At 54.0% G+C, this 16,418-nt stretch overlaps 1 protein-coding gene across 3 annotated transcripts in view; it reads left to right on the top strand.

Moving 5' to 3' along the window:
- Positions 1-7,305: 7,305 nt before the first annotated feature.
- ADARB1 (adenosine deaminase RNA specific B1) overlaps positions 7,306-16,418 on the top strand; it is a 78,828-nt gene continuing 69,715 nt past the window's right edge. The window contains exon 1 of one of the 3 annotated variants that reach the window (XM_086751044.1): positions 7,306-7,417. The gene's annotated coding sequence lies outside the window, so the exon portion shown is untranslated. Of the gene's footprint in view, positions 7,418-8,274; positions 8,351-16,418 lie in introns of those variants that run through there. The other 2 variants (XM_086751046.1, XM_086751045.1) reach the window with 2 other exon arrangements.

The raw sequence follows: 16,418 nt of genomic DNA, 5'->3' as shown, positions 1-16,418 counted from the left end.
GCTTAAGAGCATTGCCACATGCCATGTGGAAATCCACGTAAAGCCTGGTTAATTGGATTGCCCTTATCTCCATACTTACTGTTTCCTTGCAAGGGAAAATCGTGCCCTGCAATGCTGACTCTTCCCCGACGTGATAATTATCTGGGCGTCTGCTGATTCTGCACCGAACGGCGGCTGGCTCCCATGTGAGGCGTTAAACCTGGCTTTGTGTTTTCATTTTGATGAGCAACTTAATCCTGTTCTCTGCGAAAGGCGGCGTTGCCCCCCGGGAGCTGCGGAGCTGGGATCCAGGGTGGAAGTAGCACCGAGCCGGGGTGGCACCGGGGGACCTGGCCTGTCCTCGGACGCAGGGCGAAGGTGGATGCCTGCCGTGCAAATCCCAACTCCTCTGTTTTCTCGAAGCTGCTGGGATGTCCCCCTCTGCCCCACATCCAGCGGCGAAGAGGGGGCACGTGAATGGCGCTGGGCAGGCCACCGGTTCTGCCGCGTGTTGGTTGTCAGGGCTGGGCTCAGTCAGAGTTTGGGAAAAAGCATTGCCTCCATCCACGAAAAAAAAAAAACCACGTTGAAATAGGTTACAGTTCCTAAGCACCAATTTATGTAACAAAGTTAGACTTGTGGTAAAAAACCCAAATAGTTGAGGGTGATAAGATATACAGACGGGAGAAAAATGCATGATGTGCTAAAGGAAGTGTTTCCAAAACCATGCGAAGAGAAATGGTTGCCTTCAGTTCCCTGGGGCTGGTCCCTTCCTGGCACCCGAGCAGCCGGCGTCGCAGCGTGCAGCTCCGGGGTTTCTCTCCGCCTGGTTCAGATGCTGCGGCACCCCAAACTGGGACCGACATCAGAGCGGTGTTGCCGATGGAGCTCTGTCGGCTGAACGGCGGGGCAGGGATTTTTGTGGTGGTGTTCTCCTTAACCAGGCCAATTGTTTCCTTATGAAGAAGCTGTTAAAGCGCAAACAAAGCGCGGCCTTGCCAGGAGCGTCGTTAAGATTTAGACCTTTGCATCCGAACGCTCTGGGATTTTCCAGATCACTTGGTTTCAAGTAGGGCACATAAAAATATAATCTAAGGGTTTCTCTCTGCTTTAACGATCGGCCTTTCATGCCAGACAGAGTGTTGGTGACCCTGTTTGAACTCGCTGTGGTTTGTACGTGAACTGCTCCCAGGTCCGCCCGTATCTGCTCGTCGTGGCTCATCACCCCTACGTGTGCGGGGAGCCGCGGTTTTCCCCGATGGTACCAGAGGGGTCCCGGGGCGATGAGGGTGGGCGGCTGTGGCGGTGGGATCCCGGGAGGCAGGGAGCAGGACGTCAGCGTGGCTGGTGGGAACCGCGGCCGCGTGGTGGGGGTCTCTGCTGGCGTCCAGGCTGCGGTGGAGGGTCTGCTGCCTCGCGTGGCGAGCCGGCAGGTCTGCCCGATGAGCGCGCGGGATGCAGTTTGCCGTGGGCGACGTCAGCGCAAAACGTGGCGTGCGACATCTCGGTTTGCTTGATGCTGCTGGGACAGTTGCCTTCGTTTCAGTGGCACAAGTAGGAGAGGAAGCTGAGACAAAGAAATATCCCAGACAGGAAGCTGCTGGAAAGGCAGCGAATGTCAGGGCCTGGCGAGGTGAAGGCAGGTGATGCCAGGATATCCTCCCATGGGAAGGAGATGGAGGAAGAGATAACTGCCCCGGTGCACGCACCCCTTTGTCCCACGCTCAGCCAGCCCGGGAGGATGGAGACAGATGGCAGAAGGGGCCACGAGGACAGGCTGTTCTCGCCACTGGAAACCTGTTGGATATTTAAACGTGTGGTTTGTCCGGCTTTAGCAGGCACCGTTTGAGGTGTTGAAGGCTAGAGACCAACACGTGCAAGGTGGGGAGGCAAGAGAGAGAGAGCTGCTTCCCTGAGGGACGGTGCTGCTGGCTTAGCAGGGAGGAGGGGGCTGCTCAGACCCCTGTGTCGGGATGGGGTCACGGTGGGGACCGATGGCTCTCGCAGCTTGTGAGGGCTGCAAGCTCAGCCAGCGTTTGACGGGTTTATGAGTGCATCAGCGGCGCCGTGGCCCGGAGACGCGGCCGGCGGCTCCTTGCTGGGAGCGGCGTTGGTGCGCCAGGTCAAGGGGACGTGGCTGCGCTTACAGCTGTTTTGGAGACGTTTAATCTGCCTGCGTTTGCAACCATCCTGGATACGTCAACCGCTGCTCCCCAATGCCAAGGTTAATCTAAACACCTTCCACTTCACTCCGTAAAACCACCACCGTGTCTCTCGTGCACCCATTTGCTGGTGGTTTGGGAGCTATTACCACGGGGAGAGCGCTTAACTCTTACAAAGCTGTTGATGGCCCTCCACCCGCCTTTTGGTGGTGCTGCTTCAGAGGTTCCCCTGCCCGCCGTGCCCCACGGCGGCGGTGGTGGGCTCCAGGTGAACGCTGGGGATGCTTAGTGTGCCACGCAGGCTGCCTCGGCCAAGCCGGGGGTGCCGCAGGGACCTGGGCTGAGCCCTGGGTGCTGTTGCTGGCGGTGGCCAGCCTAAGAGAAGTGGCAAACCGCTTCAAGCAATGCTTTTTTTTTTGCACGTTTTTCCAACCTCCCACAGTCTATGTCTTGGGATTTTTTGAGCCAGAGATGTTCTTGTACCTAACAACCCTCGCTGGATCTTTCTGCCAACTTTTCCTCCTCCTAATTCTCAATGTTAACTTTGCTTTTCTTATTTGTTTGACTTCTCCTTGGCACAGCTTCACAACAGGTCAGCTCAGTCTGTCACGGTGCCAAGGCCTCGCGGCTGCGCGGTAACGGCCAGCCCGGGCTGGGGGGCTGTGTTCTCCCAGCGCATCGCTCTGCAGTTGCCTACGCTGCCTTTCATCTCCTTCTTTTTTTTCGAGCCTCCCCTGTCAGCCTCAGGAAATCTTTCTGCAGTTCTTTGCATTCAGCTTTTTTTGCTTGCTTGATGTGAGTTTTGGCAACAAATCATGCCGCTCTCCTTCTCCAGATCATTTATGACTACGTTGAAGAATGCAGTTGCCATCGCAGGTCCCTGTGGGGCTCCCTGATGAAGACTCTGTTGCTCGTACCCTCCAGTCCCTATCTGTCTTTGTAACCAGTGGTTTACCCCAGCAGAGACCTTCCCCTCATCCCGCTGTACCTTGCCATCCTTAGACCTGCTGGTGGTAACCCCGTTGAATGCCTGTAGATGTCCAGACAGCCGCCGTTAGTTGATCTCCCTCGCCCGCGCGTACGGACTTCCAGTAGCTGTGTCTTCTGGCTTCCCAGGTGTTGGGCTTGGACATCCCTAGATCCTCGTGATTTAAAAACTGGCCTTGCATTGGTTCACGACCTGCTTCTCAGTTGGACACTGCATTGAGTGATGCACCGGCCTCAGAAATTCCTGTTACAGACCGTCTGCAGAGCAGCGCTATCACGTACTGGCATCGACACGTGCGTGAAATCAGTCACGTACAAACAAGGCAGGAGGAACACAGGCATACGCGTGTTAGGAAGTTGGAGCCGAGTCTTGGCAAGCAACGCCAATGATACAACAAACAATTTGATATCTCAGCAGCATGGAAACAGCAGCCGGTGAGCTTGGGCAGTGGGGCAGGCATGCTGGATAACTGAGCAGCGATGATGTTCCATGAGAGAATTAGATGACGTGCTCCGTAGCGACCTGTACTCAGAAATACCCGGCTAACGCCTGCCAGCTCTGCGGGCGCGGGGCGCGGGTCAGCACCGCAGTGGGGAAGGGTCAGGGAGCACAGCAGGCTGGGGTAAACATCCCCTCTCATTTTCGCAGCATCGCTTCGGAAGCAGGTGCCCCAGCTCAGCTGCGGCTCCACCGAGGATCAACAGCAGCGGGAAGCTACCAAGCTTGGCTCTGCTGCTGTGGCTTTCCAGGGATGCAGTTTCTGTTGGGTTGATGGCACGGGATGGAGGAGGCGACGGGTCCAGCAGTGCAGCCACCGCGTCCCTCAGGTGAGGGCAAGGACTCTCAAAGCAGGTCTGGATGAACCGGCACGCGGGGCGCAAGGTGTAGCTCCGGCGCGGTGGGTGTGGGATGCAAAGCGCATTGCAGGAGTGATGCGCTGGGACGGCAAGACCAGCGTGCAGGGCTGAGTTCAAAAAGCTGCCCCAAAAGCTGTCAGGATGCTGAAACGTGGGTCCTTCAGCGTGGACTCTGCTCTCCAGGTCAGAGCGTGGCAGAAGATAGCAGTGCACGACACGGAGGGCACGTGCAGACGGAGCCGTTAAAAAGCAGCAGGAGGCTTCATCTGGTGGTCAGGCACGGCAGCGAGGCAGGATTTCAAGACAAAATTCCCTGAAATCACAGGCGATGCTTCTGGGAAGAGTCGGTCATTTCTGAAATCCGCGGCTCTGGCAAGCCCGCAGTCAGCTCAGCTCTTGAAACCCCGTGTCCCGCAGGGATCTCCGGCGCTGCCCGAGCCTCGCTGGTGACACTGGCTGGGGAACGCTGAGAGAGCGTCGGCCCACGCAGAAGCCTTGTGCTGGGCACGGCCCTGCTCCCACCAGTCCTCACTGAGCCCCGAGACGTGTCCTGGGGTGCGGGGTCCCTAAGGAGCGGGGCCAGCTTGCAAATCAAGCTGCCCTGGGGTGGAAAGCGATTTTGGAGCATGGAAGCAGTGAAACTGGTTTCGGCTGACGGCATTTGGCTTGGTTTTACAAGCAACAGCCTAAGATTTCCAATTTCCCAGCGCTTCGAGGAGAAAGCCATTGTTAAAAAGCCATTCATTTATTAAAGTAAATTTACAGAAAATAAACCAAGAAAAAAAAAATTGGTTGAAAATCAAGAAAAAAAAAGAGCAAATGGTTTTGAAAAATCTGGTGTTTTATAAGCACCAGCAACCGCGTTACAGCGCAGCTCAGCAAGACCAGCACTTTCCGGGGAGGGAGCCCTGTCCGTCCGCGCAGTGGCAGGGAGCCGAGTTGGTCGCGGCAGAGTTGGGCTGGCCATCGAGCAGGACGAGGAGCCTGGGAGGACACCATGCCTCCCACTCCACCCCACGCCCAACGTGAACCCTCCTGGGGGCCCCGGCAGTGACTTTCCTCTCTCCCAGCGCAGGGCTGGAGCTGGCAGAGATCTCCTCCTTGTCCCTTGGACTCCGGAGGGGGCAAAGGGGACATCCCCAGGTACATTTCTGGCTGTCCTGGGTGGGACATCCAGATGTCCTTGTGGGGAACAGCTGTCCCAGGGGCCAGCACATCCCCAGCCTCTTCCAGCCTGGTGGTGAGTACTGTGGTCTTTATCATCGTCAGCGATACCAGTCACGGTGATTAATTATTAATTAATAATCAGCCACATTCCCCTGCCTCTGCCCCGGCAGTGGTTTCCCCAACATCCCAGCAGGACACAACCGCTTTGGCCCATGACAGCGAGGCAGAATTGAGGAACGCAGTTTCATTCTTGCTGGCTTCACCGCTGATCCTAAGGGGGAGGAAAAAAAAAAAACGTAGTAGCTAGTGTTAAATTCCTTGTAACAAAAATAAAATACGATAAGGAAACGTGGACAGGCGTTCCCGGAGGTGAGGGCATTGCCGGCCAAGAGCTGCCCGCCCGCGGGTGCCGCCACTCCCAAGCAGGGTAGAGGCGGAGGATTGTCTCCGCGAAGGAGGAAGTGTAAAAATAGATTGTTGTTTCCAGCACGGGCTTTCGTGACGGTCCTCTTCACCCTCCCCGCGAGAGCGTGTGTACAGGTCCCTACCCCGCCAGGACCGCACGGGGAGAGGGAAGAAGCCGCGTGCCAATGGAGCCTGTGCTGAGCATTGACGGGAGCGCGATGCAGGGTGGTAAGATGGGCGCCACCACCCAAGCGCTCTAGAGAAACGGGTGAGAAAGCATGCCAAGCTCTTAGCGCGGGGTTTGAATAATACCGAGGTGATTGATGCAGCAGCACATAGAATTTTTGCCTGATTGATTTCTACACGACGCCCCTGCGACGGCTGGCCACACCTCACCGGGGTACGAGGCCGGCTTCCCGCAGGAGAAGCCAGATGGGAGATGCCAGAGGCTCTTCCCACTGGAGGTTCTTCCCATTGGCACGGCCGTGGGTCAAAGCCTTAGAAAACCATGTGGTTGTCTTTAAATATCCCCTTTAAACACCTTTAACCGTCCCCTCCTAGTTACTTGAACGAACAGTTTCTTTGTCTGGTGGCCAGCAAGCTGTGTGCCGCCCGTGGGTCCGTGGGCAGCCGCAGGAGGAGGGATGTCAGAAGCGGTCTTCCAGGAGGGGCCCCGCAGGCAAGGGCCCACCTCGCTTCACGGCACCTTGGTTTCCAGTGTTGGCTGTTGCAGCTCTGGACGTTCCTCTCCGCCGTGCAAAGGCTGGCGGTTCCTGCGTTCTGCTTGTGCCCTGGTGCCAACAGCAGCCGGGGCGCTTGGAGCTCCGTCCACGCGCGGGCTTTGCGTTGGGTGGGGAAGCCCAGCCCTGCTTCGGCGGGGAGGTGGGCTGGGGGGAAGCGCTCCAGCTCCCCTCGGTACCGGCGGTATCTTCGCTCTGCTTTGACGCGCTGCCGAGAGTCCTGGGGCTGGTGCACCCCATGGCCACGTGTCCCGTTTCTCTCCCGGGCGAAGCTTTTCAGAAAGTAAACATTTCTGCTTGGCCAGTCAGTGTCTGTGGTCATCTGTGGCCGGGACGGAGATTTTTGGGAGGTGATGAAGGGCGCTGAAGAACAGAGGAGAGGAGCGATACCGGGGTGCGGGGCTGAGAAGCCAGGAAGGCCGGGAAGAGCGAGGCCAGCGCTGTGTCCTGCTGCGCCCCGCCGAGAAGTGACTGTGTTCAAAAATAAAATGCCAGCGTTCGGGTCCCAAGGACCCGGGAAGGACGGGCAGAGCCACACCGGGCTCAAGCGGGCACGGCGCAGCCCCAGCCCCGCCCCGGGCCCCGACCCTCGGCCCCGACCCTTGCCCGCCCCTGCCCCCGCCCCAGGCCCCGCCCCCAGCGCGGCGCCGGCCCCGCCCCTCGCTCGCGCCCCGCCCCGCCCGCTCTGCGCTGCGGCTCCCTAGCCTCGCCCTACTCCCCCGCCTGGCCCCTCTCCTCCAATCAGCGCCGTCTTCTCCCCCTCCCCGAGCAGCCGGCCCCGCCTCTCTCCCGTTGCCATCCTCGGTGCTCACGCGGCCCCGCCCCTTTTCCCGCCCCACCCGGCAACCGCCAATAGGAATGACGGCCTTGCCTCCGGCCCCGCCCCCTCCCCCCCGCGCGCCGTGGGGCTCGCGCCGCTGGCGGGCCAGGCGCGGCCTGCACGTCGGCGGGGGCGCGCGCGGCCGGTCGCCCCGGTCGCGCGCAGGCGCGCACGGGAGCCGGTGGCGGCGGCGGCGGCGGCGGCGGCGGCGCAGCGGGGGCCGCCGCTGGGCTCGGCCGGGGCTGCGGATGGCGGAGCGGCGGCGGCGGAGCCCGGGCAGCGGCGCGGCGCCGGGGGAGGTGAGGCTCGGGCTTAGGCTCGGCGGCGGCGGCGGGAGCGCCCCGCGGGACCTGTCCAGGTCCTGACGCGGCGGCAGGTGCCGGTGCCGGCGGCAGCGGCGGCGGCGGCAGGCCCGGCCGTCCCGCACCTGTTGAGCGCGGCGGGGCGGGACGGAGGTACCCCGCCGCCGGCGTGGCGGGGCGCAGTGCGGCGCGGGGCCCGGCCGTGCCCGGCGGCGGGGCGGGGGCGGGCTCCCGGGCGGCCTTACCCGGCCAGGGGCCGCGGCGGCGGCGGCGGAGCCATTTTGAGGGGGCGGCGGCACGGCGGGAAGTTTGGCCCCGCTTGCCCACCCCCGGTCCCCGAGCCCGGCGCCTTCCCCTGCCTCCCCGGGGACCGGGGGTACCTGCCCGGTGCTCTGCCGCCCGGGAGCCCGCGGCGGCCTGGCAGCCCCCCCCCCCTCTCCTCTTCCCCCGGGGCCGGCGTGGCCCCTCCGGGGAACCCGGGGCCGCCCCCCCGCTCCACGGCGCCCGCCGCCCGCCCTCTGCAGCGGGGAAGGCGGGCACGTCCTTGCGAGAGGAGCTCGGGCGTGAAATGCGGGTTCAGCTCGGCTGAAATTCCCTGGAAGCCCTTTTTCGGGTTGGTTTTTTTTTGTAGCTTGTTTTTTTTTTTTTTCTAGTCTGTTGCCTTGACCCTCGGTGGGTTTGGTTTTCGGGGTGGCGGGGGGGTTCCTCCCGGGTTTGGTTGGATTTAGGCTGCGCCGGAACGAAACCGTAGACACGCATCTGTCATTGTGCAAAAAGTCTGGTTTGCTTAAAAATTATACATGGGCTTTTTTTTTTTTAGGAATCGAGGCGCCTGGGGTTGCCCCGAAGGGTGGCTGGCTAGCCTGTGGCGGGCCGGGTCCAGCCCTGGTTTCTGCCCGTGTCTTCACCTTGTGTCCCTCAAAACTCAGGGTGAGGGAGCACTGCCGGCGCTTGGCCGGAGAGGAGGAGGCTGCGGAGCAGTCGGGACTCTGGGCTCAGTGTGGTGAAACCACAAAATACATCAGCGGGCGACGTAGCCAACAGCAGCAGCCAGGCTGGTCCTTAGAAACATGCTTGGCCTGGGCTTTTATTTAGTTTTTTGGGCAGATACGTTTGCGTGCAGGAGTCTAACCTCCTTTTTTTTTTTTTTTTTTTTTTATTTCCCGTCTCCAGTAGATTCTTTCAAGCGGCAGCAAACCGCAGTTGATGTTTCTACATTGCGCTGTATCGTCCTGGGGCTCTGAACGCGGTGCTGCTGCTCAAGGGCTTTTGCCACCATTCATAGCAGATTTATTCCTCAGGGAATCTTTTTTGGTGGTAAATTAAAACTTCCTGGGTTTTTTTAGCATAAACAAGATTGTGGTCTCTTCTTTCTTTTTTTTTTTTAATTTGGCGTACAGAAGCGGTGACAAGCTCGCCCCGGCTGTTGGACTCATACGGACACGCCGCTTGCTCCGTGAGTTCTCCGTCACTGCCGTTCGAGCGAAGCCGTAACATCGTTCTCTGAGCTGTTACGCTTGAGAGTGGCAGCAGGCCAACCTGCAGAGCTCAGAAGATGTTTAGAATAATTAGTGATGGAATACCCTTTTAAAATAATTGTTTGGGTTTATCTAGCACTCAATTGTAGTGCTATCTACCTCTAAAAATAGGCAGGCCTCCTGTGTAATGAGTCTTGTAGTATAAACAGTCATGTCTTGAATGACTGTTGTTACTTTTAGGATGTCTAAGATAGATGCTTTTGGGGGTTTTGCCAGATCCTCTGTTTGACTTTTTTTTTTTTTTTTTAATTGCAGTGAATAATGTGGTTCTTGGCCTGTACGGCATGTAGTCGTGCGATGACCAGAGGAAAAGCTTAGTAACTCTCACAGTTCGGGGCTGGTGCAGCAGGACGGAAAGCTTCCCACTGCTCCTCTGGCAGCCCAAGGTCGAGCAGTCCTGTCTCTTCCACGAAATTCCTTCTCTGTACGCTGCCGCGTTTGCAGAAACGTGGCCAGCAGTTAGCTTTGACAGGTGACTGCATCGCTTTTGCTTTGAGGCACTGTCCTCGGTTAATTCAGCGCAGAGCTCCGGCGGCTAGCGTTCGTGCTGGTAAGTTCATGGTTTTCGTGTGCCGAGAAGAGAGCAGCTCAGGTGTGATTGCGGTCACGCTGCTTGCGCGGGTGTGCTCGTCCCGCGCCGGGCTCTTTGTCGGCTTCGCAAGGCTGGCCTCCCGGCATGTCTTCCCCAAAAGTTTGCCGAGGCGTGGCTGCGTGAACGCGTAGTTCTCGCTTTCAGTAATTAAGAAAAAGGACTGTGCGAGGAATTTTCTCACGTTTTGCTGTGTGGTTTATTGGAGCGGAACAGATGAGCTGTGGCCCTGACCTCTCGTGCACGTGTGCTTTTTAAAGTTTCTTTTCAGCAGCCCGTGTGCTGGCCGAGGCTTCTCTGGCTTGGCCTGTGTGCGAAAGCACCGGCTCCACAGCTCAAGGGAGAGCAGCCCAGCTTTTTCAGCAGGAGGAGAATTTGCTTTACAAAGACTTATTTCCTGAGGAGGTGCCGTAGAGGACATTGTGCTTAGTGTTTGAAGCAGGAGACGTCTCATGGCTTTGCTCACGCTGCGCTCCTGGACCTCGGGACATTTTTATATGTGCCCCCGGCTTATTCAGGTTTATCTGCTCTGATGAAAGTGTAGCGCCCTTTCGTGGGCGGTATGTGGTTTGGGAATGGAAATGCGACGCTGCAGGCCTTCAGTGGCAGGCCTCTTGCTTGCTGTGAGCATCTAAGTCTCCTAGAGTACTTTTATCTTGTTTGTTATAAGCAAATGGGGCTTTTTTCTCTTTTAAAAGCCAACCGTGTTTTGACTGGAGAGTGGAAAACCTTCTAACTGGCTGGGCTTGTTAGCTCAGGCAGGGCGTCATTGCGGTTTGGGACTGCAACCAGGACTGCTGCCCTCCAGCAAACTCGTCTGTGGGCTGGGCGTAGCCCGCGCAGGTGCCTCCGGTTGTTTGCAGTCACCTGGTTGGTGATCCTGCCTGGAGAGCCGTGGGACAAACCAGAAATATGACATGCCCTCTAAGGAGCTCGGCACCGATGGTTTGGGGATGTCGTGTGTGACTTGAGGACGGCAGTGGTGGATGCGCCCCCAGTGAGGAGCATTTCGCCGGCTGCAGGGGTTCCTCTGAAGTCAGGGCTTCCCTGTGCCGGGACGATTTTAGGCAAGACTGAAACAGGCTGTCTGCAGGTGCTAGCAGCGAGCGTGACGTGTCGGGTCGATGCCTCTCGCCTTTGAAGTTGGTTCGGTGGGTGCAAGACCCTGACACGTTAGGTGAGGATCCTCGTGTGAACGCCTGAGGACGTGGTCTGGTGAAGGGAGGCGCAGAGCATTTGCTGCTTATGCAACTTCTGAAACCAGAAAGAGCTTGGCACCTTGGAAACTCGGGCCATCCAGCTGCCGTACTATGGATTTCGGTTTAAGTTTAAGTACCAAAGATTAAAACTGTGGTTTGGGGCTGCGTTTATCAGCAGAGCTGTTATTTATGTACCTTGGTTTTCAAGGAAATACCTTTATAGTATAAATGTTGCGTTACCAAAAAAAAAAAAAAATAAAAAAACAAAAAAACCCTTGGCAAATTGATTATGTAAGCGAATGAAACAACATTTTTAAAGCAGATTTTTTTCCTGTTTGTGTAAAATGTGGCTGGTTTTTCTGCTCTTTCTTGCCATTTGACATCAGAGTGCATTTTTTCCATCCTTTTAGTGGATGTCATTTGTATGGTAGGTATGAGAAATATTTGTTTTCGCAATTTGAATCCTTGACGAGGCCGGCAGCAGGCTCTGGGAGCTGGCAGGAACCGGCTGTGAGTACTGGGGTCTGTAGCTGACCAAAGCAGCAGCACATCTGTGCGTTTAAAAAGCAATAATGAAAAAAAGAAGAAAGCCACGTAACTGATATTACTCTGGGAGCCGAGCTTGTCTCGGAGCGATGCCCCAGACAGCCTTCCTCTCGAGGGTATCTGGTTGCAAAGGGAGTTGGGATCGTTGTTACGTTCCCTGCCTCCGGGTCAGCCGCGACGTTTGTCTGTCCCCGCGCACAGGGAATTTGTCACCTCCAGAAAAGCTGCGTGGGTTACCTTGAGCCTGCTGCGCCGGCGGGGAGCGCGGGGCTGAGTCAGTGCTGGCTGCCGAGGGCCGTGACTCAGTGCTGTCCCCTCGGACGCACGTCCAGCCCGCTGCCAACGGAGCTGGGGAATAACCCAGTGACAGAAGCGTCCTCTGTGGGTATCTGCTGCTCAGAGGGATCTGGGAATGTCGGGCTGCTGTGGTGATTACCTGTGTGGTGGTGGAAGCTGGTCGTTACTGAGCTTTTATAAGCGACACCGAGCGTCTGTGGAAGTGCTGGGGAGCTCAGAGGCCAGCAGCTTCTTTCCTTTGTACTCGGTATAGCACGGTGTTAGGGTTCTATATCTTTGTGGGTTGTGTTGGTTCTTTAATTTTATTTCATTTAAATTTTCTTTCTATTTATGTCCTTGAAGAGGAACGGTGCTTTGTTTTCCTCGGGGATAAATTTCTCCTCTGATGCTGTAGGATTAGGTCTCCGTGTTTCTGTTTCTTAAAGCGAGGATGCTGTCCGTGCTTTTAAATCAGGCCTGCCCGGTGAACAAATATTTTTATTGGGAACTCCTGCCACCCGCAATGTTTCTGAGCTCGATTTCCTGTTGCATAAGCATCACACTGTCAGTGCCCCTGAATGAAATCGGTCAGCACATGGAAAAGTCCGTCGTATTTGAGAAGAGGGTAGAGACGTCAAAGGTACGTGCCGAGAAGCTGTGCAAGGACAAGAATCCGCGTGGAGGAAATTGTCAGGTTAGTGCTGCGCTGGAAGAAAAGCTGTTAGGTGAGTGCAAGTGCATTATTCGACAGAGCATCTTCGCGGTAGGGAGACAAACAGGAAATCAAGTTTGATAAGCAGTTCCAGCGGAAGCTGAGTATCCTTGTTTTCCTTTGTGGAAGTGGCAAGGAGCGGTCTGACGAACAATCTTGCGTTGTCGTAGGTGACAGAAGAAAACAAAAGGTTCTGGGTACTGTCCTTCATCCTGCCCCTCGGGACTGAAGGAGGGGGGGAGATGAGTGAAGATTTTAGATTTCACTGTAAAGGCGTTTGCAGTTGTCTGGGAAGATGTCCTTTTATAGGTGCCACGTCACCGCTCGGGCCAGGATTTTTCTGCGCAGAGTGCTCTTGGCAGAGATGCAGGCGGAAGGTCTGCGCGGGGGACTGAAGAGTATCGCCTTTTTCCTGTTTGCACCAGTGCTAATTTAAGATATTTATGCTGATGTTCTCTCCATTTTGCTTTCCGAGGCTTTTCCTATTTGAGGCATACTGAAACAGGAAAACCTTTTTTTTTTTTTTTTTTTTTTTTTTAGTATTTATTATTTATTTTAAAGAGATTCAAACAGAATGGAGCTCTTGGACCCATACTTTGAGTCTTGCGGGTAAGATGCCGAGTATCCTGGGTATTCTCATTCAGAGAGGATTTAAATTTTGAATTTAAAGGGAAGTAGAGATCTTCCCCGTTTGGTGCTGCGTGTCTGGGTGCGCTCTCTGATTCCCTCGCTGCCTCCTGCTTTGGTTACTGTAATACTTAAAGCTGCATGAAGAATTTAGCGATGGGCCTGTGGTGGTATTAGGCCTGAGGACTAGAGCGGTGCCAGTCTGTCGTTGTTCCAAACTCTACGTGTGCCAGCACTCTTAATTTCCCAATGGCTCTCCTTGCTCCTGTCTGCTATTAATTTGGTCATATCGACTCTGGGAAGAGAAGAACTGCTTAAAATTTGATTAGAAAGAGAACAAGCAAGTATGGAAAACATTAATTTCTTTCGTTTGTCAGATGTAGCATGAGAAAATGAAGTTTTTACAGCCTCAACTAGAAGTGGTTTTTTCCTGTTTAGTCTGTCTAAGTTTTTAGATTTGCAGCGATAATGAGTACCTGCCTCTTCCATTCTGAAGGGCTTCTGCTGAACGCGTTCAGTGCATCTGAAATGAGGTGGATTTTTATTTACGTTGATTTACTCAGCTCCTCATCTTTATTAGCAAGTGAGTCTTTAAGTTTAGACTTTCACTGCCTTTTCCCTTGCTTAATTATACTCTGATATTTGGGCACAGTCTGCTGGGAAACTATGAGAGGGGAAGAAAATATCTTTGACTTCTTTCTTCCGATGCAGTTTTTCTAAAACTTTGTTTACAAAGCCCATTCGGAATCAAAATGTGTTTTTATTTTTCGCCTCAAATATTGAGCCCAGGTAAGTGAATGCTTAACAATAATGAAAAAAAAAGGTTTTATATGAGTCCCAGTAAGAGCATAGTAGCATCTTTAATTCAAAAGTGTGATCATCCCTATGTTTTCATTAATAAAGTCTGTACATGCATGCAGATTAGTGGGAAAATAAACGTGGATAGCCCTCACAGAAGCCTCCAGCTAGGGATAATATAAACACCAAGACAAGGACCCTAAATCAGGAAATTTGTGCAGCAGAAATTACCGGAGACTTGAGAGAGTATCGAAGGAAAATATCTCTACAGGCTTGCCCCGGTCTTGCAGCGGCTGCCGAGGGAAGAGCCTAGCCCTCAAGATGATGGAGCCTTGGTGTGGTCCGCCCTGGATGCTGTTAGGAGGCTAGTAAGGAAAAAATGTGTACTGATGAAAACCAGACTAAGATAACACATTTTGAGGCTACTTCTGTCCTTAGACTTGGTGTGCTTTCCACATCTAAAGATGGGGGATCCGTACTGGTCTATTTAAGTCTCTGAAAAATGAGAAGAATGAACATAAGCCGTTGGCTGAACCGTGCTTGTAATAAAGTTAGCTCCGTGGGGGAACCGGGATTTTATCCCTCCTCAGCTGCCCGAATTTTATAGCTTGCTCTTGACATGCGTGCAAAGCTCTCATTGGGAGACCAAAGGAGGAGGAGGTAAGTTCTCTTTTGTCAGGTGCTTACCCGCTTTTTTTAATCCTGGTAGCCTTTGGTCAAGCTTGCACCCTGGAAAAAACTTTGTGGCACGTGTTTTATGTGTTTTCCACACTACAGAAACTGCAAGGGGTTTTACGTAGGGGGAGATCTCCTTCGTGATAGCTGCTGAATCTGTATGAGAAATAGCATTGTTTCCTCACTTAAATTTTGGTAGCTGAAGCTTTTAATCAGGGTGAACGTCCCCTTTTGGACACTGACTCCGTGTAGGTTTGCAGCCCCTTGGACTTGTTGCCTGTGGAGTCTGCGCGAAGCCTGGGAGCTGTTTGGAAGGTGTGGAGCCACAGGCAACTGTGAATTACGGTCATATTCCGCGTTAAACCGGAGTCATCTTTTCCAGCTAGGCTAAAACCCCTTCCCATTTTTTTTTTTTTTTTCGTCCTTAAGCTTTTCAGAGCAGCCGTGTGACAGTATGCTTCCATTTTCTCAGCCGCCTTGGCTTTGATGTCTTCTCTGGAGGTGCAGCCCCTCTTGGTTAGGAGCACTCTTACAGCCAACAAAGTCGTCATTCAAGTGCAGAGAGCAGATGTACTTTCCTGGGATTTAATGTGTGTAATACAGACGTTCTTGTAGTCGTATTTTTACAGATGCTTTTTATCTCCTGCCGCTTACCAGCGCCAAGCAGTATTCTGCAGTTTGATGTGGTGTGATGCTGTGTTTTGATAACAAAGGGGAGCTGGAAATGAACGCTTAACTTGAAACAGCAATCCTGGCAGTCGGCGTTGGGTGTGTACGCTAGCATTTTAATCTGCATCGGGAACGTGCTTTCGACAGCCTCCTGCTTGCCTCCACCTCTGTGCTTCAGCTGGCGTGAAGGAGCGAGGTGGGAACGCGTCTGGCTCCCTTCAGAGGACGGCGAGCGCAGGGATGAGCTCTAGGGGCACGTCCGCCACCCGTAAGGTTCTGATTGGATTCTGCCTCCGTCGATAGTGAGTGTTCAGCCTTCGATTAATCAGAAGCTAAATTGGGACCCTCGGCTGAGTTAGCAGCTCTTGAGAACGTGAAACGGAAGAGCACAGCTGATTCAAGGAAAAGCGTGGAGGTCTGGTTGGGAGCGCGTGTGCCTGCGCTTTTGAGAAAGTACAGGCGAAGGGGCAAAGTCTCCCGGACTGAAAAGCTTTCCGCAAAGTGCAGAAAATCTGTTCTTAGCTCGTAGCCTGCCTTATGTGCTCGAACTGGTGGGACCTTGAGCCTGGTAGCCTCCCTTCTGTTTCCCAAGGGCTGCCAGGTCCTGCCGTTGTAGTAAAGTCTGATTTTTTTCCTGTGTCTTTGCACCTTTTGGCAAAAATCTGTGAAGTTATGTTAAACCCAGCTGCGCTGTTTTCCACGATGATGATAACGAGTTGGAAATGCTTCCGGTCTGCACAAAGGGAGCATTACTCTGAAAGCGGTTTATCCCCGTTGATGCTTTTATATCAAAGTTGATTTCCGCAGACCCCGGCGCTGACGAGTGCGGATAATGAGGGACAGCAAGTACTACTGTAGCTCTGTCTGTTTTTTTTTGCCTGGTGCAGCCTAGTTTCTCTTCTCTTATCCGCTGAAAGCTATTCTTAGTAAGTGGTCGGGGTTTTTTTGAATTAAGTGAGTGAATAATCACTATTTCATTCACTGTCCTTACATATGCTTAAATATAGTATTAACGTAATCTTCTTATATGCTTTTCCTTCTGCTGCTCCTGAGTTCATAAAGGAACCAGGTTCACTGTTAACAAGGTCTGTGAATGAACTTGCCTGGAAGGAAAATCATTCTTTTGGGCTTCGGCGTGTATTTATTTATCGCCAAGATGATAATTTATTCTTATTTTTCAGAGGTAGCGTCATTCTTCATGCATATAACTTCTTGCGCTGAACCGTCCCCGTTTGTTTTCTTTGGTGGTGTCGAGAGGGATTTTTCTGTGTACAAAGGTACAGTCTGTGATTTTTATTTTTTTATTTTTTTTTTTCCCCTGCTTTGAGAGGAAGATGACGGTCATGTGGCAAGCTTTCTCTTTTCCGTT

This window comes from Chlamydotis macqueenii, chromosome 6 (assembly GCF_036417535.1).
Source record: "Chlamydotis macqueenii isolate bChlMac1 chromosome 6, bChlMac1.mat, whole genome shotgun sequence".
NCBI classification, from domain to species: Eukaryota; Metazoa; Chordata; class Aves; order Otidiformes; family Otididae; genus Chlamydotis; species Chlamydotis macqueenii.
This window is presented reverse-complemented; position numbering and strand designations above follow the sequence as displayed.